The sequence below is a fragment of the Aulonocara stuartgranti genome (genome assembly GCF_965226115.1).
Source record: "Aulonocara stuartgranti genome assembly, chromosome: 6".
NCBI classification, from domain to species: Eukaryota; Metazoa; Chordata; class Actinopteri; order Cichliformes; family Cichlidae; genus Aulonocara; species Aulonocara stuartgranti.
In genome coordinates, this window is record NC_138944.1 from 42,426,788 (window position 1) to 42,450,856 (window position 24,069).

A 24,069-nucleotide genomic window follows, 5' to 3' on the forward strand; every position below is an offset into this window, starting at 1 on the left:
AATAATTTAATCTATCATCATTCTTTATGGATGCTGTGTGTGTGTGTGTTTGGCAGTCACCTGGGTGTGATGTGATTTACATGGACCGTGGCTTGTAGGTCCTTTTCATTGTTTCAAAGTGCAAGTCTGGATAACATCTGAGTGTGTGTGTGTGTGTGTGTGTGTGTTAACCACCCAAATGTGACTTAGGAGGACCACACTGTTATTGGGGGACTCCGTCAAAGTTTGCTTCATGGTGACATCACTCTGGTTTTAGGAGGGGTCTTCTCGTATGTCTTGACAGTTTGACCTACAGCATGCAGAGCTGACTGCATGTGCTTTGTTTCTATGTTGAAATTTTTTGAAACTCAGGCTTGAACATTAAGATAGATAGTACTATACAACTTCTTAACTTGTTTTAGGCACTTTTTACTGCTGTAATGCATGGGCTCTCTCTGGCTGTGTACTCTGGCTTCTTCCCACAGTCCAAAGATGTAGCTTATGGGGTTAGGTTAACTGGTGATTCAAAACTGCCCTTTGGTGTGAATGCAAATGCTTGTCCTTCCATGTTAGACTGGCGATCTGTCCAGGTTGTACTGCCCTATGGTAGCTGGTATAGGCCCCAAAACTGCTACCCCACAATCCTGATAAGGATAAGTGGAAGAGGATGGATGATTGCAAAGGAATCAGTTGTTAATTATTGTAGCCAGTATTTTTTTCAGAAGAAAACATTTCTTGAGTGGAAAGCCCCCCCCCCCCCCCCCCCCCACACACACACACACACACATGCAAATTAAAGACAGAAGCACAGGACTGCCCAGTACAGTTGCAAGAAGAGCACTTGGTCTAATCTTTGTGCCATCTTTTCTTTGTTGCAGGATCTTGATGAAGAAATGCCTCAGCAAGGCTCAGAAGCCATGCATTCTTCTTCAGTGCAAGATTTTGAAGAGGTAACATTGACCTAGGACAGATTTTAATGAATGTTTCTCATGCACGATGTGTACCTTACGCTATTTGCCGATAGTGAAATGGTCTATTCATCCTCTTGAGTGATGCATTTTTAGTAACTGTCAGATTACTGTTCTTTTGTCTTCATTCTCTATCTGTTACACACGAAGACTGAGACCAGCCAGATTCAGAAGACTGTGAGCTGCCTAAAGCCACAACCAAACAGCTTTCCAAACAATGATCTGGACCTGAAACATCCAGAGCCTGAAAGGGTAAATATAATCCAGTGTACCACTTAATGAACTAATAATTTAATCTATCATCATTCTTTATGGATGCTGTGTGTGTGTGTGTTTGGCAGTCACCTGGGTGTGATGTGATTTACATGGACCGTGGCTTGTAGGTCCTTTTCATTGTTTCAAAGTGCAAGTCTGGATAACATCTGAGTGTGTGTGTGTGTTAACCACCCAAATGTGACTTAGGAGGACCACACTGTTATTGGGGGACTCCGTCAAAGTTTGCTTCATGGTGACATCACTCTGGTTTTAGGAGGGGTCTTCTCGTATGTCTTGACAGTTTGACCTACAGCATGCAGAGCTGACTGCATGTGCTTTGTTTCTATGTTGAAATTTTTTGAAACTCAGGCTTGAACATTAAGATAGATAGTACTATACAACTTCTTAACTTGTTTTAGGCACTTTTTACTGCTGTAATGCATGGGCTCTCTCTGGCTGTGTACTCTGGCTTCTTCCCACAGTCCAAAGATGTAGCTTATGGGGTTAGGTTAACTGGTGATTCAAAACTGCCCTTTGGTGTGAATGCAAATGCTTGTCCTTCCATGTTAGACTGGCGATCTGTCCAGGTTGTACTGCCCTATGGTAGCTGGTATAGGCCCCAAAACTGCTACCCCACAATCCTGATAAGTGGAAGAGGATGGATGATTGCAAAGGAATCAGTTGTTAATTATTGTAGCCAGTATTTTTTTCAGAAGAAAACATTTCTTGAGTGGAAAGCCCCCCCCCCCCCCCCCCCACACACACACACACACACACACACATGCAAATTAAAGACAGAAGCACAGGACTGCCCAGTACAGTTGCAAGAAGAGCACTTGGTCTAATCTTTGTGCCATCTTTTCTTTGTTGCAGGATCTTGATGAAGAAATGCCTCAGCAAGGCTCAGAAGCCATGCATTCTTCTTCAGTGCAAGATTTTGAAGAGGTAACATTGACCTAGGACAGATTTTAATGAATGTTTCTCATGCACGATGTGTACCTTACGCTATTTGCCGATAGTGAAATGGTCTATTCATCCTCTTGAGTGATGCATTTTTAGTAACTGTCAGATTACTGTTCTTTTGTCTTCATTCTCTATCTGTTACACACGAAGACTGAGACCAGCCAGATTCAGAAGACTGTGAGCTGCCTAAAGCCGCAACCAAACAGCTTTCCAAACAATGATCTGGACCTGAAACATCCAGAGCCTGAAAGGGTAAATATAATCCAGTGTACCACTTAATGAACTAATAATTTAATCTATCATCATTCTTTATGGATGCTGTGTGTGTGTTTGTGTTTGGCAGTCACCTGGGTGTGATGTGATTTACATGGACTGTGGCTTGTAGGTCCTTTTCATTGTTTCAAAGTGCAAGTCTGGATAACATCTGAGTGTGTGTGTGTGTGTGTTAACCACCCAAATGTGACTTAGGAGGACCACACTGTTATTGGGAGACTCCGTCAAAGTTTGCTTCATGGTGACATCACTCTGGTTTTAGGAGGGGTCTTCTCGTATGTCTTGACAGTTTGACCTACAGCATGCAGAGCTGACTGCATGTGCTTTGTTTCTATGTTGAAATTTTTTGAAACTCAGGCTTGAACATTAAGATAGATAGTACTATACAACTTCTTAACTTGTTTTAGGCACTTTTTACTGCTGTAATGCATGGGCTCTCTCTGGCTGTGTACTCTGGCTTCTTCCCACAGTCCAAAGATGTAGCTTATGGGGTTAGGTTAACTGGTGATTCAAAACTGCCCTTTGGTGTGAATGCAAATGCTTGTCCTTCCATGTTAGACTGGCGATCTGTCCAGGTTGTACTGCCCTATGGTAGCTGGTATAGGCCCCAAAACTGCTACCCCACAATCCTGATAAGGATAAGTGGAAGAGGATGGATGATTGCAAAGGAATCAGTTGTTAATTATTGTAGCCAGTATTTTTTTCAGAAGAAAACATTTCTTGAGTGGAAAGCCCCCCCCCCCCCCCCCCACACACACACACACACACACACACACATGCAAATTAAAGACAGAAGCACAGGACTGCCCAGTACAGTTGCAAGAAGAGCACTTGGTCTAATCTTTGTGCCATCTTTTCTTTGTTGCAGGATCTTGATGAAGAAATGCCTCAGCAAGGCTCAGAAGCCATGCATTCTTCTTCAGTGCAAGATTTTGAAGAGGTAACATTGACCTAGGACAGATTTTAATGAATGTTTCTCATGCACGATGTGTACCTTACGCTATTTGCCGATAGTGAAATGGTCTATTCATCCTCTTGAGTGATGCATTTTTAGTAACTGTCAGATTACTGTTCTTTTGTCTTCATTCTCTATCTGTTACACACGAAGACTGAGACCAGCCAGATTCAGAAGACTGTGAGCTGCCTAAAGCCGCAACCAAACAGCTTTCCAAACAATGATCTGGACCTGAAACATCCAGAGCCTGAAAGGGTAAATATAATCCAGTGTACCACTTAATGAACTAATAATTTAATCTATCATCATTCTTTATGGATGCTGTGTGTGTGTTTGTGTTTGGCAGTCACCTGGGTGTGATGTGATTTACATGGACTGTGGCTTGTAGGTCCTTTTCATTGTTTCAAAGTGCAAGTCTGGATAACATCTGAGTGTGTGTGTGTGTGTTAACCACCCAAATGTGACTTAGGAGGACCACACTGTTATTGGGAGACTCCGTCAAAGTTTGCTTCATGGTGACATCACTCTGGTTTTAGGAGGGGTCTTCTCGTATGTCTTGACAGTTTGACCTACAGCATGCAGAGCTGACTGCATGTGCTTTGTTTCTATGTTGAAATTTTTTGAAACTCAGGCTTGAACATTAAGATAGATAGTACTATACAACTTCTTAACTTGTTTTAGGCACTTTTTACTGCTGTAATGCATGGGCTCTCTCTGGCTGTGTACTCTGGCTTCTTCCCACAGTCCAAAGATGTAGCTTATGGGGTTAGGTTAACTGGTGATTCAAAACTGCCCTTTGGTGTGAATGCAAATGCTTGTCCTTCCATGTTAGACTGGCGATCTGTCCAGGTTGTACTGCCCTATGGTAGCTGGTATAGGCCCCAAAACTGCTACCCCACAATCCTGATAAGGATAAGTGGAAGAGGATGGATGATTGCAAAGGAATCAGTTGTTAATTATTGTAGCCAGTATTTTTTTCAGAAGAAAACATTTCTTGAGTGGAAAGCCCCCCCCCCCCCCCCCCCCCCCCCCCCCCCACACACACACACACACACACACACACACATGCAAATTAAAGACAGAAGCACAGGACTGCCCAGTACAGTTGCAAGAAGAGCACTTGGTCTAATCTTTGTGCCATCTTTTCTTTGTTGCAGGATCTTGATGAAGAAATGCCTCAGCAAGGCTCAGAAGCCATGCATTCTTCTTCAGTGCAAGATTTTGAAGAGGTAACATTGACCTAGGACAGATTTTAATGAATGTTTCTCATGCACGATGTGTACCTTACGCTATTTGCCGATAGTGAAATGGTCTATTCATCCTCTTGAGTGATGCATTTTTAGTAACTGTCAGATTACTGTTCTTTTGTCTTCATTCTCTATCTGTTACACACGAAGACTGAGACCAGCCAGATTCAGAAGACTGTGAGCTGCCTAAAGCCGCAACCAAACAGCTTTCCAAACAATGATCTGGACCTGAAACATCCAGAGCCTGAAAGGGTAAATATAATCCAGTGTACCACTTAATGAACTAATAATTTAATCTATCATCATTCTTTATGGATGCTGTGTGTGTGTGTGTTTGGCAGTCACCTGGGTGTGATGTGATTTACATGGACCGTGGCTTGTAGGTCCTTTTCATTGTTTCAAAGTGCAAGTCTGGATAACATCTGAGTGTGTGTGTGTGTGTGCGTTAACCACCCAAATGTGACTTAGGAGGACCACACTGTTATTGGGAGACTCCGTCAAAGTTTGCTTCATGGTGACATCACTCTGGTTTTAGGAGGGGTCTTCTCGTATTTCTTGACAGTTTGACCTACAGCATGCAGAGCTGACTGCATGTGCTTTGTTTCTATGTTGAAATTTTTTGAAACTCAGGCTTGAACATTAAGATAGATAGTACTATACAACTTCTTAACTTGTTTTAGGCACTTTTTACTGCTGTAATGCATGGGCTCTCTCTGGCTGTGTACTCTGGCTTCTTCCCACAGTCCAAAGATGTAGCTTATGGGGTTAGGTTAACTGGTGATTCAAAACTGCCCTTTGGTGTGAATGCAAATGCTTGTCCTTCCATGTTAGACTGGCGATCTGTCCAGGTTGTACTGCCCTATGGTAGCTGGTATAGGCCCCAAAACTGCTACCCCACAATCCTGATAAGGATAAGTGGAAGAGGATGGATGATTGCAAAGGAATCAGTTGTTAATTATTGTAGCCAGTATTTTTTTCAGAAGAAAACATTTCTTGAGTGGAAAGCCCCCCCCCCCCCCCCCCCCCCCCCACACACACACACACACACACACACATGCAAATTAAAGACAGAAGCACAGGACTGCCCAGTACAGTTGCAAGAAGAGCACTTGGTCTAATCTTTGTGCCATCTTTTCTTTGTTGCAGGATCTTGATGAAGAAATGCCTCAGCAAGGCTCAGAAGCCATGCATTCTTCTTCAGTGCAAGATTTTGAAGAGGTAACATTGACCTAGGACAGATTTTAATGAATGTTTCTCATGCACGATGTGTACCTTACGCTATTTGCCGATAGTGAAATGGTCTATTCATCCTCTTGAGTGATGCATTTTTAGTAACTGTCAGATTACTGTTCTTTTGTCTTCATTCTCTATCTGTTACACACGAAGACTGAGACCAGCCAGATTCAGAAGACTGTGAGCTGCCTAAAGCCGCAACCAAACAGCTTTCCAAACAATGATCTGGACCTGAAACATCCAGAGCCTGAAAGGGTAAATATAATCCAGTGTACCACTTAATGAACTAATAATTTAATCTATCATCATTCTTTATGGATGCTGTGTGTGTGTTTGTGTTTGGCAGTCACCTGGGTGTGATGTGATTTACATGGACTGTGGCTTGTAGGTCCTTTTCATTGTTTCAAAGTGCAAGTCTGGATAACATCTGAGTGTGTGTGTGTGTGTGTTAACCACCCAAATGTGACTTAGGAGGACCACACTGTTATTGGGAGACTCTGTCAAAGTTTGCTTCATGGTGACATCACTCTGGTTTTAGGAGGGGTCTTCTCGTATTTCTTGACAGTTTGACCTACAGCATGCAGAACTGACTACATGTGCTTTGTTTCTATGTGGTTTGAAACTCAGGCTTGAACATTAAGATAGATAGTACTATACAACTTAACTTGTTTTAGGCACTTTTTACTGCTGGTAGTGCATGGGCTCTCTCGCTGTGTACTCTGGCTTCTTCCCACAGTCCAAAGATGTAGCTTATGGGGTTAGGTTAACTGGTGATTCAAAACTGCCCTTTGGTGTGAATGCAAATGCTTGTCCTTCCATGTTAGACTGGTGATCTGTCCAGGTTGTACTGCCCTATGGTAGCTGGTATAGGCCCCAAAACTGCTACCCCACAATCCTGATAAGGATAAGTGGAAGAGGATGGATGATTGCAAAGGAATCAGTTGTTAACTATTGTAGCCAGTATTTTTTTCAGAAGAAAACATTTCTTGAGTGGAAAGCCCCCCCCCCCCCCCCACACACACACACACACACATGCAAATTAAAGACAGAAGCACAGGACTGCCCAGTACAGTTGCAAGAAGAGCACTTGGTCTAATCTTTGTGCCATCTTTTCTTTGTTGCAGGATCTTGATGAAGAAATGCCTCAGCAAGGCTCAGAAGCCATGCATTCTTCTTCAGTGCAAGATTTTGAAGAGGTAACATTGACCTAGGACAGATTTTAATGAATGTTTCTCATGCACGATGTGTACCTTACGCTATTTGCCAATAGTGAAATGGTCTATTCATCCTCTTGAGTGATGCATTTTTAGTAACTGTCAGATTACTGTTCTTTTGTCTTCATTCTCTATCTGTTACACACGAAGACTGAGACCAGCCAGATTCAGAAGACTGTGAGCTGCCTAAAGCCACAACCAAACAGCTTTCCAAACAATGATCTGGACCTGAAACATCCAGAGCCTGAAAGGGTAAATATAATCCAGTGTACCACTTAATGAACTAATAATTTAATCTATCATCATTCTTTATGGATGCTGTGTGTGTGTGTGTGTTTGGCAGTCACCTGGGTGTGATGTGATTTACATGGACGAAGTTTATTAGTTGATATCTGCAACTGAATTGAAAACACACCTTTCCAACTGTCCAAAACAAATAAATGTTGCAATATTTTGCTAACAGTGTCACAATCATCGTCTGGTGTGCACAACAATATCATCTTTGGACAAGTGCATTCAGTGTGTGGGACCGGTTTCCTCCCTCAAGTGGCTTGGCTTTAAGTGCAAAGGTGAGACATTTAGTGAATAGGTACAGTGTATAGTAAAAAGCATTAATAGAGTTCAACAAGTTAAGACGTGCTGAAATGAACACTGCTCCCTTTTTAATTAATGGGTGGTCACGTCTAATTAAAGAAATGCAGTATTACCTCATTGGTGCAGGACCTTGTAAAAATGGTATACTTGGGATTGTCCTCAATTCCCCATTCCATAACATAAACTGCTCAAAATAATAAAGGGAACACTTAAACAATGCGATGTTACTCCAAGTCAGTCACACTTCTGTGAAATCAAACTGTTCACTTAGGAAGTAACACTGACAACCAGTTTCACATGCTGTTTTGCAAATAGAGTAGACAACAAGTGGAAATTATAGTCAATTCACCATAATAAAGGACTGGTTCTGCAGGTGGTGACCACAGACCACTTCTCAGCACCTATGCTTTCTGGCTGATGTTATGGTCACTTTTGAATGCTGGCGGTGATTTCATTTTAGTGGTAGCATGAGACAGTCTACAACCCACACAAGGGGCTCAGGTAGTGCAGCTCATCTAGCGTAGCACATCAATGTGAGCTGTGGCAAGAAGGTTTGCTGTGTCTGTTAGTGTAGTGTCCAGAGCATGGAGGTGCTACCTGGATGTGGAGTAGGCCATAGGAGGGCAACAACCCAGCAGCAGGACCGCTACCTCCACCTTTGTGCAAGGAGGAACAAGAGGAGCCCTGCAAAATGACCTCAAACAGGCCACAAATGTGCATCTGTCTGCTCAAATGGTCAGAAACTGACTTCATGAGGGTGACTTGAGGGTCCAGCATCCACAGGTGGGGATTGAGCTTGCAGTCCAACACCATGCAGGATGTTTGGCATTTGCCAGAAAACACAAAGTTTGGCAACTTCAGCACGGGCACCCTATGCTCCTCACAGCTGAAAGGAGGTTCAAACTGAGCACGTGACAGTCTGGAGATGCCGTGGGGAATGTTCTGCTGCCTGCAACATCCTCCAGCATGATCATATTGGCAGTGGGTCAGTAATGGTGAGGGGTGGCATTTCTGTGCCTGCCAGAGAGCCTGACTGTCATTGGGTAACAAGATGAGGTCCTCGGACCCTTTGTGAGACCACATGCTGGTGCATTTGGCCCTGGGGTCCACCTAATGCGAGACGACACTGGGCCTCATGTGGCTGGAGTATGTCAGCAGTTCCTCCATGACAAAGGCATTGATGCTATGGACTGGCCCGCCTGTTCCCCAGACCTGAATCCAATTGAGCACATCTGGGACATCATGTCTCACTCCATCCACCACAAACTGTCCAGGGGTTGGCAGATGCTTTAGTCCAGGTCTTGGAGGAGATCCTTCAGGAGACCATCCGCCACCTCATCCCGAGCATGCCCAGGCATTGTAGGGAAGTCGTACAGGCATCTGGAGGCCACACACATTCAACTACACACTTTCATGCCACTCAACTACCTAAAGAACAAAGTATTTAATAAGAATAATTCCTTCATTCACATCTGGGATGTCCTTTTTTGGGGGGGGGAGGGGGATTAGCAGTGTATGTGTAGTCATTAAAATATCCTTAATGTGAACAGTTTTTTTTATTTTGTTTTTTCAGCATTTGACATTACTGCAATGCTTTGACAAAAAACTACTTCACTTAAATAGAACTGCAAAGCTAAATTAAGTCTATCAAAATGTGTTTCAGTTTGTTTAGGGGTCTGGCACAAATCTTGCCTTGCAAAATTGGCAAATCAGAATTGCCACCAGTCAACACAGGTGTGTATCCCATTCATATTTGGCTTGACTTTTTTTCAGTTTATTTTTTACCTGTCTAAAGTATTGATCAATTAAAAAAACTTTTGTTCTTACATTCCAGAAAGAAGAAATTTCTGAATATTCAGGGGAGGATGGATTGCCACATTCAGTTCTGGATCAAATATCAAGCGATGATGATGGCAACCACAGCATATCAGAAGAAGAATATGTGCCAGATTCAGAGTCATATGATGAAGATTCAGATGAAGACATCTCATTATTGCCAAGCACATCAAAAGGTCTGCTATGCCAAGATGACATCTCCAAAGCGCATGAACAATCAGATTCAACGAATTTAATCCACAACTTGACAAAGGACAAGCCACAAGATAAAAGTGAGCTTTGCGAAACTGAATCAGAAAAAATGACTTTAAGTAAAAGAAATTACTGCTATTTTTGTGGCAAACCACAAGCTAAAATTTCCCGCCACCTGAAAACGCACAAAACGGCTCCTGATGTTGTGCATGCATTTTCCCTGCCTAGAGACTCAAACGAGCGTAAAAGTCTGTTAGAGAAATTGAGAAATAAGGGAAATTTTAAGCATAATGCTGCAGTTTTGCATGGTGGAGTGGGACCACTGAAAGTGAAGAGAAGACCCAAGATTAAAGCAGTAGAGGGAAAGTTTGCTCATTGCTTTTATTGTCAAGGGATGTATGTTCGCAAGGATCTTTGGAGACATGTCCGCAGATGTCCTAACAAACCAAAAGATGACACGGATAAAGAACCTGGAAGAACCAAAGTACTCGGCCTGGCTTTAACTCTGGAGTCTCAGTGTTATCCGCAGGTGTCAAGTGGAGTCTGGAAGGTTCTTGCTGTTATGAAACAAGATGAGATTGCCTCAGCTGTGCGAAATGACTTTACTGTTATTCAGTTTGCCCAGTCCCTCTACAATAAACATGGACAAGACCCTACAAAGTATGATTATATACGACAGAAGCTTCGTGAAGCGGGACGTTTGTTGTTGTGTCTGCGCACAGAATTCTCAGTGCATAACATGGAAGAAGCTATTAAGCCTGCTAATTTCCAGAGAGTTGTGCAAGCAGTAAAGAAAGTTTCAGGTTTTGATGAAGAGACACTGTCATACAAAACTCCAAGCCTTGCGCTGAAACTGGGACATACACTGCATAAAATGTCTGACATTATCCATTGTCGTGCCCTCATGACAGAGGATGAAGCCCTAATCAAGTCCACTGATGCGTTCAAGAAGTTGTATGTCTCCAAATGGTCTGAGATGGTGTCTCACCGTGCCTTGAACACATTGAGTGAGGCAAAGTTTAACAAGCCATCAACATTGCCCTTTACAGAAGATGTTCGGATTCTCCATCACTACCTTCAAAAATCTGCAGAAAGTGCCTTTTGCAGCTTGGAGAACGAAGCCACAGCTCAGAATTATGCCCAACTTGCACAAGTTACACTCTCACAAATCATTGTGTTCAACCGAAGACGTTCTGGAGAGGTTTCAAAGATGCGCCTCAAAAGTTTTCTTGAAAGAGACAAAACAGCACTCCACACAGATGTTGCCATGGGGCTCTCAGAAATGGAACAGAGACTCTGTAACTATTTCTGTAGAATAGAAATAATGGGGAAAAAGGGACAGAAATGTTCCAGTTCTGCTAACACCAAGCATGCTGGATGCTCTGTCACTACTGGTTAGTAGGAGGCCTGACTGTGGTATTTGTGCCACTAATATCTACCTCTTTGCAAGACCCCGATCAATGAGTCATTACAGAGGAATGGACTCCTTGCGTGTTCATGCACACCAGTGTGGAGCAAAGCAGCCTGAGTATCTAAGATCGACACAGCTCAGAAAACATGTTGCCACACTCTCACAAGTCCTTAATTTGAAAAACAACGAACTTGATCAGGTTGCAGATTTCCTGGGTCATGATATCCGCGTTCACCGCGAATTCTACAGATTACCAGTTCCCACAACACAGCTGGCCAAGATTTCCAAACTGCTTTTAACACTGGAAAAAGGACAACTTTCCCAGATCCAGGGGAAATCACTGGATGAGATCAAAATAGAAGGTTTGTATTGAAAGGAGCAAATATTAGGGCAGTAGTTGAATATTATGCTTTATCAACCGAATTAAAACCTAAAAGCACAGACCATTCTGTTAAATGTCCATGATTTAAGGTTCTTGAAGTCTATTGTTTCATCACTTTGCAACATTTGGCAAACTGCAGAGTGGTGGCCTTAAATAGTAAAACTATGTACTATAATTTCCAGTATTTGTTCTGTATTTTGTCATATCTCGTTGTTAATGTGAGGTTTTTGGGGGGTTTGTGTTTGGTTTTTTGGGGGGGTTTTCCCACAATTTCTCAGATGAAATTGCATTAAGTGATGCTGAAACAAAGGACAGTGAGAGTGAATCAGATGATGATGACACAGCACTCACAATGTTGGCGTGTGGCACCAGTGAGCCTGTACATGCAGTAGCTGATTCCACAAACACAGCGCAGCTCCAAGACACTGTAGATTGTGGTAAGTTACCACTAGCTTGGTTTCTGTGGATAAAATGTTTGTTACAAATATTAAAACTTAATCAAATTGTGTAATCAGCAGATGAAGGACCACTCACAATGCCTGCAGCAAGTGAGACTGCTGCTCCCTCTGAAGGTAAGGGGTGCAGTTGGTTCTCTAAGCTTATTATTGTTTCATCACTTTGCAACATATGGCAAACTGCAGAGTGGTGGCAAAAAGTCACTTGGATGAGTGACAAAATGTTTCTCCCACTGAAAACGCTACGTCCAGATTAACAGAATCAACGTTTTGGGATTTACTTACCTGGATGATTGAGCATGCATCAAGAGACTTTTATTCAACTTTTTATTCAGTCTTTTATTCACAGCGGAACACTAAATGTCTCATTTTAGAAATTTGATAAATTTTCAAAGAGAATTTTAGCTCGTTTTGATATTGATGGTAGCAACACATTTCAGAAGTTAGTACAGGGTAGCATCCATTCTTTTAACCACCAAATGTTTTTTGTTTTTTTTGTTTGGTTTTTTGTTTGTTTTAACTACTACTACTTTATATATCTTCCAGAGAAAAATGCTGCTCAATCCCACAATTCCCGAAGAGCTCCCAAAAACATGTGGTCCAAGGCTGAGGTTGCTGCAGTGATGAGGCATTTTAAAGACCACATAAACGAAGGGAAACTAGCCACCAAAAATGAATGCAGTCATTGCAAATTGGTAGAAGATCTGGTGTTGGCAGGAAGAACAGTTCAAAACATAAGAGATTTTGTAAGAAACAGAGGATTAACTGCAAAAAGGCAGAAAAAAATGAACTAAAATAACTGTTTAGAGAGCTGTGGTTTTACATCTTGGTCAGATTGCCAATTGTTGTTAACACTGATGTTCTGTTTAAAGAAAAAAAAGTTCTTGTTAAATACAGAAGTAGTTTGTATTTCATAATTTTTACATTTAATTTATTTAGGGTTTTTTTTGACGGGTTATATTTAAAATAAAAAATTATAAATGCATATTTTCTCCCCTTAATATTTACCTTTAAACTATTAAAATTCATTTTAAATGTTTTTAATTTTTCTGTTTTCTATATTTTTATATTTCTGTGGGAAGCGTGGGCATTTTTGTCCATAGATTTCTTTTTTTATTTATGGTTAAAATTAATGTTCAGATCCAAGAACACTAATAAAATGATGTTCCAGTAATCCTGTGTCCTGTCAGATGTGTATTCATGGTAATGATGAGCTATTTACATATTACATCATTGTCCCTTTAAAGACCCAATATTGTTTTTTTTGGACCTCATAAAACACATTGTTGTCAAGTGGACAATGTCTCCAGAAAACACAATAGAGTCTGGTTGGTGTGTATCAGTGTATCTAGACTTCTATAGGGAGTGTATGAGGTCTGAAGTGACCCAAATTTTTTTCAGATTTTTTCGAACACTTTAACCTCGCTCCCTTGGCTCTAAGTCCTTTCAAAAGGGTAGTCCACTTAAACCACCACCGGGCGGATTGACGTAGTATAGTCCCGCCATACCACATAGACCCGTATGTGTGTGTGTGTGTGTGTGTGAGAGACACCCCATAAATAACTTCCCTAAACCTGCTGGTCTGGAAGTCCAACAGTTCATCTAAGCAAAAGGCACTTAGCCTAAAACAACTACAGCCACGTTTATCCTGCCATAAAACAATAAGACAAGGTACGACCTCTTCCCATGCTCCCAGGATGTAGGCAGCCTGCTAAAGATCACACATCCTATCACTACACAATTGATTATACACCTCTAAGCATATATGGTTAAATATTTCTAAGCATAAATGACAATCAACAATACAAAACCTAACAATTTCTCTGACTTAGTCTCAAAGAGTAGAGGTAACCCCAAGGTACTTTTTGATACCATTAGTGATATTGTTGCTCCAGCTCCACCAGCTGTCCCAATTTCATCAAATGATGACTGAAAAATTTCTTTCTTTCTTTGTTGAAAAAGTTAGTAAGGTGAGGAACAATATCTCTCCTTCTGTGTACCTCTTGTCTTCTCCAAATTCTTCTAGGCCTGTGTTAGAATGATATTACTTGACGTGCTTTAATACGAAGCACTCCGGGTCATCTTAAAAAGGTAAGCACCACCTTTAATCAAAAGTGTGCACATTGGAGCTTATCTAAATTGTCTGTTCGCTAAGTTGTTGTCAATTTGCTGCAGTAGACAAAGAGGCGGTGTGTGATCCATCCCAATGCATTAGAGCAACTAAATTGTGAGTATAATAAGTAAATAAGCCGAGTAAACGAATTGGTTGTTGTGGATAACGACTGAAATTAAGAGAGTAGGAGTAATTATCCTTAGGCATGGTTGCTCCACTCACTTTGGACGCGAGGCGAGACCCGTGGGACGGGAACTAGGGTGGCAATCTGGGAAGTTGAGGACCCCTGAACGGCTAAATCGAGGTGTGGGATCCTCGTCACAGTTGAAAGCCTGCACGAGGGCGGGCCCATGTTTTTCGGCTGCCTAGATTCCATGTGGAGGGGAGCAAACTCGTTGTAGTGCCTCTAGATTGTGTGTGTATGTGAAAGGGCGAGAGGTCACATTTCGATTGAAATCAAGTAGTTAAATTCGCCGCAGTTGACAGCCTGTATGAGAGTGGGCCCAAGTTCTTTCGCCGGTTAGATTCCGAACTGAGATTGGGAATCTTGCTACAATGTCTTTAGAGTGTGTGTGTGTGTGTGTGTGTGTGTGTGTGTGTGTGTGTGTGTGTATAAAAAACCCCAAAAAGTTAAAATTTGCTACAGCTGACAGTCTGCCAGACAGTGGGGCTAAGTTCTTTCGCCGGTTACATTCCGAGCTGAGATCTTTGGCCCGCTGCAGTGCCTCTAGACAGTGTGGGTCAATTTTGGGTTAGTATATTAGGCTTAAGATTGAAATTTGCGTCTAAAACCACATGTTTGGGTTTGTAGAGCGAGACACGTGCTCTGTATAGTATGTTGAGTGCGAGGGAGAAGGAAGTGTCTTCCAGAGCCGAGTGAAGCAGACAGACAGAAAGAGGAGGAGCAGGCAGCCCAACTCAGAGGAGTGGAGTTGAGCGCGAGGGCGTAACTGAGGAGGAGCGCCGAGGAAGACAGAAAAGAACAATGGTGACGTCTGGTGGATGGTGGTAAGTATTACAATTAAAAAGTGAAAATGGCAGATTTAAAACAAATCATTAGAGAAGAGCCCAGGGCTAAAATAGAAGATGGAAGCAAATGGAAAACCATTGAAAAACAGAGAGAAGAATTGGGAAAAGCTCTGAAGAGCACCATCACTGGAAACAATACAGGTAAGGATGGGAAAATATTGGAAATATGGAGAGAAATTAAAGAAATATGTGATGAGCAGGGGGTGACGGTTGATATGGACGGAAGTATGGAGAATGAGGATGGCACAGTGGTGAGGCTCTGTGCCAGGCAAGGCAAGGCAAATTTATTTGTATAGCACAATTCAACAACAAGGTGATTCAAAGTGCTTTACAGAGACATTAGAAACCAAAACAAATAAAAAGCATGATTTAAAATTGATTAAAACAAGCAAACAAACTAACTAAACACACACATTTCACACCTGTTCGCGCGATCTGAACCCTTATCGTAAGGGGAGCTACCAGTCCTTCTGTGGACGAGCTACTTTCTATTTTAAATTCCCTGAATTTAAAATACTCTCTAGACCCAGCTGGGGAGCTACCCAGAGCTCTAAACCCACTTAACAAACAAACAAACAAACAAACAAACAAAACAGTATATAAAATCAAAACAGATAAAATCAGAAATAGATAAAATCAGTAGTTAATGTAAGTTTTGAAATTTAAGCTTAACTAATTAACAAACAAACAACAGTATATAAAATCAAAACAGATAAAATCAGAACAGTAGATAAAATCAGTAGTTAAATGTAAGTTTTGAAATTTAAGCTTAAAAGTGTGGATTTGGTGCTTTATTCAAATGCAGCTGAGAACAGGTGAGTCTTCAACCTGGATTTAAATAAACTGAGTGTTTCAGCTGATCTGAGGCTTTCTGGGAGTTTGTTCCAGATATAAGGAGCATAAAAGCTGAATGCAGCTTCTCCGTGTCTGGTTCTGACTCTGGGAACTGATAAAAGACCGGATCCAGATGACCTGAGGGATCTGGAAGGTTCATACTGGGTCAGGAGGTCACTGATGTATTTTGGTCCTAAACCATTCAGAGCTTTATAGACCAGCATCAGGACTTTAAAGTCTATCCTCTGACGGACAGGCAGCCAGTGTAAAGACCTCAGAGCTGGACTGATGTGGTCCACTTTTTTTGGTCTTAGTGAGGACTCGAGCAGCAGAGTTCTGAATGAGCTGTAGTTGTCTGACTGATTTTTTTAGGTAGACCTGTAAAGATGCTGTTACAGTAATCAAGCTTACTAAAGATGAATGCATGGACTAGTTTTTCCAGGTCCTGTTGAGACATCAGATCTTTTATCCTTGAAATATTCTTGATAGTAAGCTGACTTTGTTATTGTCTTAATGTGTTTTTCTAAGTTTAGGTCTGCATCCATCACTACACCCAAATTTCTCGCCTGGTTTGTGGTTTTTAGATGTATAGATTGAAGTTCTCTGGTGACCTGTAATCGTTTTTCTTTGGCGCCAAAGACTATTACTTCAGTTTTGTTTTTGTTTAGTTGGAGAAAATTGTGGCACAACCAGTCATTAATTTCCTCAATGCATTTACCAAGAGCCTGTACAGGGCCTCGGTCTCCTGGTGACATTGTGGTATATATTTGTGTGTCATCTGCATAGCTGTGGTAGTTTATTTTGTTGTTCTTTATAATCTGTGACAGTGGGAGCATGTAAATGTTAAACAGAAGGGGTCCCAAGATGGAACCTTGGGGAACTCCACATGTGATACTTGTCTGCTCAGATGTGAAGTTACCTATTGATACAAAGTATTTCCTGTTTTCTAAGTATGTTTTGAACCAGTTTAGTACAGTTCCTGAAAGACCTGCCCAGTTCTCCAGTCGTTTGAGTAATATGTTGTGGTCAACTGTATCAAATGCTGCACTGAGATCCAGTAAAACTAGGACTGACATTTTTCCGCTGTCTGTATTCAGACATATGTCATTAAACACTTTGGTCAGAGCGGTTTCAGTGCTGTGGTTCTGTCTAAAACCTGACTGGAAGGCATCATAGCAGTTATTTTGTTTTAAGAAGTAATTGAGCTGTTGAGAAACTGCTTTTTCAATGATCTTACTTAAAAACGGGAGATTTGAGATCGGCCTGTAGTTGTTCATTTGTGTCTTGTCAAGATTGTCCTTTTTCAGTATAGGTTTGATTACAGCAGTTTTTAGTGGTTCTGGAAACACACCTGACATTAAGGAAAAGCTGACGATCTGTAACAGGTCTGACTCTAAAGTCTTTGAGACCTTTTTGAAAAAACTTGTTGGCAGGACATCTAAACAGCAGGAGGCGGAGTTCAGTTGACCTAAGATGTCCTCCAGGTCTTTGCTGTTAATAGGGTGAAACTGTTTCATGGTGTTTAAACAGTTTTTCGGTGGACACAGTACATATCCTGGATCTGCTGTTGATGTACCAATTGCTTGTCTAATTTTTTGGATTTTGTCTGTGAAGAATTTGGCAAAGTCATTGCAGGCCATGGTTGAATGAAGTTCAGCTGCCACTGACACAGGAGGGTTTGTTAGCCTGTCAACTGTAGAAAATAAGACCCGAGCATTATGGCTGTTTTTAGTGATGATGTCAGAGAAGTAGGACCTTCTTGCACTCCTCAGTTGTAAATTATAATTGTGAAGTTTCTCTTTATAAATGTCATAATGAACCTGGAGGTTTGTTTTTCTCCATCTGCGCTCAGCTTTCCTACACTCTCTTTTTTCATTTTTCACCAGTGTGGAGTTTCTCCATGGAGACTTTTTCCTTCCAGAGATAACCTTCACCTTAATGGGAGCAATAGTGTCCATTACATTTAACATGTTAGCATTGAAGCTATTGACGAGCTCATTGACTGAACCTTTGGACAGGTCAGGTGTTAATGGGAAGACCTGGTTAAAAATTGCACTACTGTGTTCAGTTATACACCGTTTTGTGATCACTGCTGTTGATATATTTGTGTGGGCTGAGATTTTACTTTCAAAGAAAACACAGTAATGATCAGACAGGCCCACATCAGACACAGTAACCTTTGAAATGCTCAGGCCTTTGGAGATCAGTAGGTCAAGAGTGTGTCCTCTATTATGTGTGGCCTCTGTTACATGCTGAGTCAGCCCAAAGTTGCCCAGAGTGTTACTCAGGTCTTTAGTCCCTTTGTCCTGAGGGTTGTCCACATGGATGTTAAAATCCCCAACAATAATTACACAGTCAAAATCAACACAGATCACAGACAGCAGTTCACTGAGGTCATTAAAAAAGTCTGTGCAGTATTTGGGAGGCCTGTAAACATTAAGAAACACAACTTTGGATGGGGCCTTCAGCTGTAAAGCCACATATTCAAAAGACTGAAAACTTCCAGGAGATAGCTGCTTACATTGAAATGATTCATTAAATAAGACAGCAACCCCTCCTCCTCTCCTGCTCGCCCTGACCTCACTGATAAAACTGTAGTTAGGAGGGGTCGTCTCGATGAGAACAGCTCCACTGTTACTTTGGTCCAACCAAGTTTCAGTTAGAAACATAAAATCAAGGCTGTGCTCAATGATTAAATCATTAATTAAAAATGTTTTCCCAGCTAAAGATCTAACGTTTAATAAAGCCAACTTAAGTGTTTTAGAGGTATTACTTGTCCCCTCATGTTTGGGAGCAGTCTGTGGCACACGAGGTATGTTTACTATATTTAAAGATCTTTTAGAGTGCAGCTCTCTGTGTTTTGACCAGGCCACATGTCTCCTTCTGTCACCTAAAAGTACAGAGATTTTAAAACCTTCTAGTAAACAGGGTTCCAGCTTCTCCTGGGAAAAGTCATCACTGCCATAATCCACGCAGCCCGGACCCTCCACACATCACACATCAGACTGCGGAGACAGGGCATGAAGAGGAACTAAGGGGGGCGAGGCTGGGCAATGTGACTTCGATTGCTCTGTTGAGGGTGGGGCTCGATGGCGAACCTTTGGGTGCTTTGGTGGGGGGTTTATGGGGGACAAAGAGGGATTGGGCCGGGGGACCGTTTGTTCCTCTTTATGAGATAACTCCTCGTTTATCTCAGCCTTGGCTCCAAGCATAGATGGATGACGTATGGAATAAAACAAGTTGGAGGTGAACAGTTTCACCCCTGACTTGTTAAAATTAAATCCATTTGCTTTAAACAGATGCCTGCGTTCCCAAAAAATATTAAAGTTGTTGATAAAATGCACTGAGTGGTCAGCACATGCTGATATAAGCCATTTATTCAGTGTAAACAGCCTGCTGAATCTCTCGTCTCCTCCTCTGACCGGCGGTACAGGTCCACTGATGAATACAGCTGCATTCAGAGAGTTTACAGTATTTAATAATCCAGTAAAGTCCCGTTTCAGAACCTCCGATTGTTGTTTGGACACATCGTTTGACCCTGTATGCAGAACAATGTTTGTCACAGTTGGATATTCATCTGCAATTTGAAGAATTCTCTCCTTCAGGTTGTTGACCATATCGTTAGGAAAGCAAATTCAAATTCAAAATTCAAATTCAAATTTTATTTGTCACGTACAGTCATACACAGTACGATATGTAGTGAAATGCTTGGACAACTGCTCGTGACCTAAAGAGAACAAAAAAGGAAAAGGCTATGAATAAGATAGGAAATAAATATGAAAAATTAAAAAGGGTAAATTTAACTAGGAAGGAATAAAATATAAATTAAGGTTAAAAATGAAATAACTGTACAACACAAATTAGAATGAAGGGTAAATTTAACTGGGAAAGAATAAGATAAAGATAAATATATAAATTAAAGTTGAAAATAAAATAACTGTACAACAAAATACACAATACACAATATAGAACTATATAAGAATGTATGAAGAAATCTAAATCTAAATAAATATATACACAATAACAGCAGCTGTACAAGTATTAACCGGAAATGAAGAATATAGTGACCAGTGTTGTGCAAAACCAAAGTCCAGAAAGTCCAGTGTGTGTGTAAGAACCATATGTGTGGGTCAGTACTGTGTGGTGGTGTGATTGAGAGACCGTATCGCCTGCGGGAAGAAGCTCCTCCTCAGTCTCTCTGTGTTGGTCTTCAGGGAGCGGAATCGCTTTCCTGACCTCAACAGAGAGAACAGTCTGTTGTTGGGATGGCTGAGGTCCCCCGTGTGCGGCAGCCTGTTACAGCAGCTCTGCTCATTCTGAGTTTCTTTCTTTCTTATCTTTTTTCTCGTAATTTTTTTATAACTAACGTATTAGTAATTAGACTCTGCAACCATGTTCTACCGTTTTGTGCTAGTCCTGGTCGTTTTTCTCAGTTTATTTCTACTTTTTTCACCCGTGTCTGGGGACCCAGAGCAGAGATCCTTTGTTTACAGTAAGGATCAGCTGTTAGCGCTGAGTCCTGCAGCGGTACTGCCGGCGGACAGACCCGATATTCCCAGCGAGCTGAGGAGGAAAAGACGGGGGTGTCGTGCTGGGAAGGAGCGCCGTCGCCCGAGAAGGAGACGTTATCGACCATCTCTTCCTTCTGTAATTATTGGAAACGTAAGATCTTTGCCCAATAAGATGGATGAGCTCATGTCGCTAACCTGGTCACAGAGGGAGTACCGGCAATGTAGCATCATGATGCTAACGGAGTCGTGGCTAACATCGCTAACTCCGGACACAAGCGTGACACTACCGGGATTCCAGCTGCTGCGAGCGGACAGGACCAGAGACAGCGGTAAGAGGAAAGGAGGGGGACTGGCAGTTTTTGTGAACGACAGATGGTGTAACCCTGGGCACATCACTGTAAAAGAGCAACTCTGCAGCAGAGACATTGAGCTGTTAGCCGTTAGCATGCGTCCGTACTACCTGCCCCGGGAGTTATCGCGATAACAGCGTATGTCCCCCCCCTCGGCCAACGCGGATGCAGCCTGTGACTCTCTCCACTCTGTGGTCAGCAGACTGCAAACACAATCACCGAGAGCCCTTCTCATAATATCAGGGGACTTCAATCATGCCTCACTGGACTCCACACTGCCCACCTTCACCCAGTATGTGACCTGCCCAACCAGAGTCAATAAAACACTGGACTTACTGTATGCCAATGCAGAAGAGGCATACAGTTCATCACCTCTCCCTCCCCTGGGCAGATCTGATCACAACCTGGTGCACCTTGTCCCTGTGTATGAGCCCTTAGTGCGCAGGGAGCCACCAGCCACCCGCACAGTACAGAGATGGTCAGAGGAGAGCGAGGAGGCTCTTAAGGATTGTTTTGAGTCGACTGTGTGGGAGGTGATTTGTGATGACCACGGTGAGGACATCGACAGCCTTACTACATGCATTACTGACTATATAAACTTCTGTGTGGATAACACTGTACCTACCAGGACTGTACGGTGTTTCTCCAACAACAAACCTTGGATTACCCCAGAAATTAAAACCGTCCTCAAGCAGAAGAGGAGGGCCTTCAAATCCAGAGACAAAGAGGAGTTGAAAAGGGTGCAGAGAGAGCTGAGGGGACTGATAAGGAATGGGAAGGAGAGCTACAGGCAGAAGATGGAGAACCAGCTTCAACAAAACAACGTTGGTGAAGTCTGGAGAGGCCTCAGAACCATCTCGGGCCACAAACAGCAGAACTCTCTGCCTGGGAGGGATGTGAGATGGGCAAATGAACTGAATAATTTCTTCAACAGATTTGACTCAGCCATGAGGCAGTCTACAACATCGGCTGCAGACTCACCCACCCCCACTGCTGCTGTTCCACCTCAGACACTTCACACCTCCTCTATTCACCCTGCTCACTCCCCCCCACCCCCAACAACAGCATCCAATACACACTCAACACAAGGCTCCAGCCTGTCTCTCAACCACCCAGGTTAGGAGGGAACTGAGGAGGATTAATGGCAAGAAGGCAGCGGGTCCAGATGGCATCAGCTCGAGGGTCGTCAGGTCCTGCGTGGACCAACTGTGTGGGGTGATGAAGCACCTCTTCAACCTGAGCCTGAGGTTGGGAAGAGTCCCACAGCTCTGGAAAACCTCCTGTGTTGTACCAGTGCCAAAGACTTCACGCCCCAAGGACCTCAACAGCTACAGGCCGGTGGCTCTGACATCCCACCTGATGAAGACCCTGGAGCGGTTGGTCCTGGCTCAGCTTCGGCGCCTAATAAGCTCATCACTGGACCCACTTCAGTTTGCCTACCAGCCTGGCATTGGAGCGGATGATGCCGTCATTCACCTCCTACATCGTTCCCTCGCTCACCTGGAGACCGCTGGAAGCACTGTGAGAATCATGTTCTTTGATTTCTCCAGTGCCTTCAACACCATTCTTCCCTCGGTTCTAAAGGACAAGCTGGTGAACTCTGGAGTGGACCATCACCTCACTACCTGGATCCTGGACTACCTCACCGACCGACCACAGTATGTGAGGACTCAGGGCTGTGTGTCGGACAGGGTCGTCTGCAGTACGGGGGCCCCACAGGGAACGGTTCTGGCTCCGTTCCTCTTCACCATCTACACTGCAGACTTCTCCCACAATTCCACCCAGTGCTTCCTGCAGAAGTTCTCTGATGACTCTGCAATAGTCGGCCTCATCACTGATGGGGACGACAAGGAGTACAGAGGTCTGACCCAAGACTTTGTGGACTGGTGCCAGCTGAACTACCTCCAGATCAACGCCAGTAAAACCAAGGAACTGGTGGTAGACTTCCGCAGGCACAAGCATTCTCCACTGCAACCACTGAACATCCAAGGTATGGACATTGAGGCTGTGGACAGCTACAGGTACCTTGGTGTTCATCTGAACAATAGACTGGACTGGACTCATAACTCAGACGCCCTCTACAGGAAAGGGCAGAGCAGGCTGTACCTGCTGCGGAGACTCAGGTTGTTTGGAGTGGAGGGCCCACTCCTGAAGAAATTCTATGACTCTGTTGTGGCTTCTGCTATCTTTTATGGCGTGGTCTGCTGGGGCGGCAGCATCTCTGCTGGGGACAGGAAGAGACTGAACAGGGTGATCCGAAGGGCCAGCTCTGTTCTAGGATGCCCTCTGGACCCAGTGGAGGTGGTGAGTGACAGGAGAACGGCGGCTAAGCTGTCATCCCTGATGGACAACATCTCCCACCCCATGCAGCAGACTGTGACAGCACTGAGCAGCTCCTTCAGTGGGAGACTGCGGCACCCACGGTGTGGGACGGAGAGATTTCGCAGGTCTTTCCTCCCCACTGCTGTCAGACTCCATAATAAAGACTTTAACTGATCAAGCACACACATCCATACATATGCAATAATACTAAGTGCAATAATCCTTTCTGTCATCGTTGTATTTTTACTCAGTTGTATATAGTATTTGTATTTGTATTCTATTTTTATCTTATTGTATATTTATTTTATTTTATTCTACTGTATATAGTATTTTATTTTATTTTATTCTATTCTGTACAGTTGTGTACTGTATTTATTCTTATTGTATTCTAATTTTTGCCTCATAACTTTTGCACTGTCCACTTCCTGCTGTGACAAAACAAATTTCCCACGTGTGGGACTAATAAAGGTTATCTTATCTTATCTTATCTTTACGGCAGAGTCACCTACAATCAGCGTTTCAGGCCTAGCCTTTAGCTTTCCCCGTGGATTTTCAGGCCTTACTTCGCTACTTTTAGATGGATGGTTGTCCGATATAGATCCAGGGTCCTTTGATAGTGGAGCAAATCTGTTCTGCAGTTTCACATTCAGTTGTTTTGAAGGTTTGTTGTTAACCTTCCTATTCACGGTTGTCCAGTCCTGTTTCCTCTCGTATACAGGGGTAGAAGAGCTTCTCTGTCTCGTAGGAAGTGAAGGCCAGTCGGTTTCAGAGATTTCAGCTCGCTGTGCCCTGCCTGTGGTACGTCCTCCCCCTTCCAGGAGACATGATTTATGTCTTGGTTTTGCACCAAGACAGTCCAAGGGGGGATTATCGCTTGAGGATTTATAATAGTGCACAAAGTCTACTTTCTTGGTCATGTTATCTGTGCTCCTTAGCTGTGTACTAGCTTGCTC

The 24,069-nt window shown here is 42.9% G+C and overlaps 2 long non-coding RNA genes across 2 annotated transcripts; both read left to right on the forward strand.

The window, feature by feature from the left end:
- Positions 1-7,425: 7,425 nt before the first annotated feature.
- LOC309707688 lies at positions 7,426-9,620 on the forward strand. The gene is made up of 3 exons (XR_014277049.1): positions 7,426-7,656; positions 9,345-9,415; positions 9,516-9,620. It is a non-coding gene; the product is annotated as an uncharacterized lncRNA (long non-coding RNA).
- A 1,423-nt stretch (positions 9,621-11,043) lies between these two features.
- On the forward strand, positions 11,044-12,606 carry LOC309707687. Its single transcript, XR_014277048.1, has 4 exons — positions 11,044-11,482; positions 11,781-11,939; positions 12,018-12,074; positions 12,504-12,606. It is a non-coding gene; the product is annotated as an uncharacterized lncRNA (long non-coding RNA).
- Positions 12,607-24,069: the final 11,463 nt, after the last annotated feature.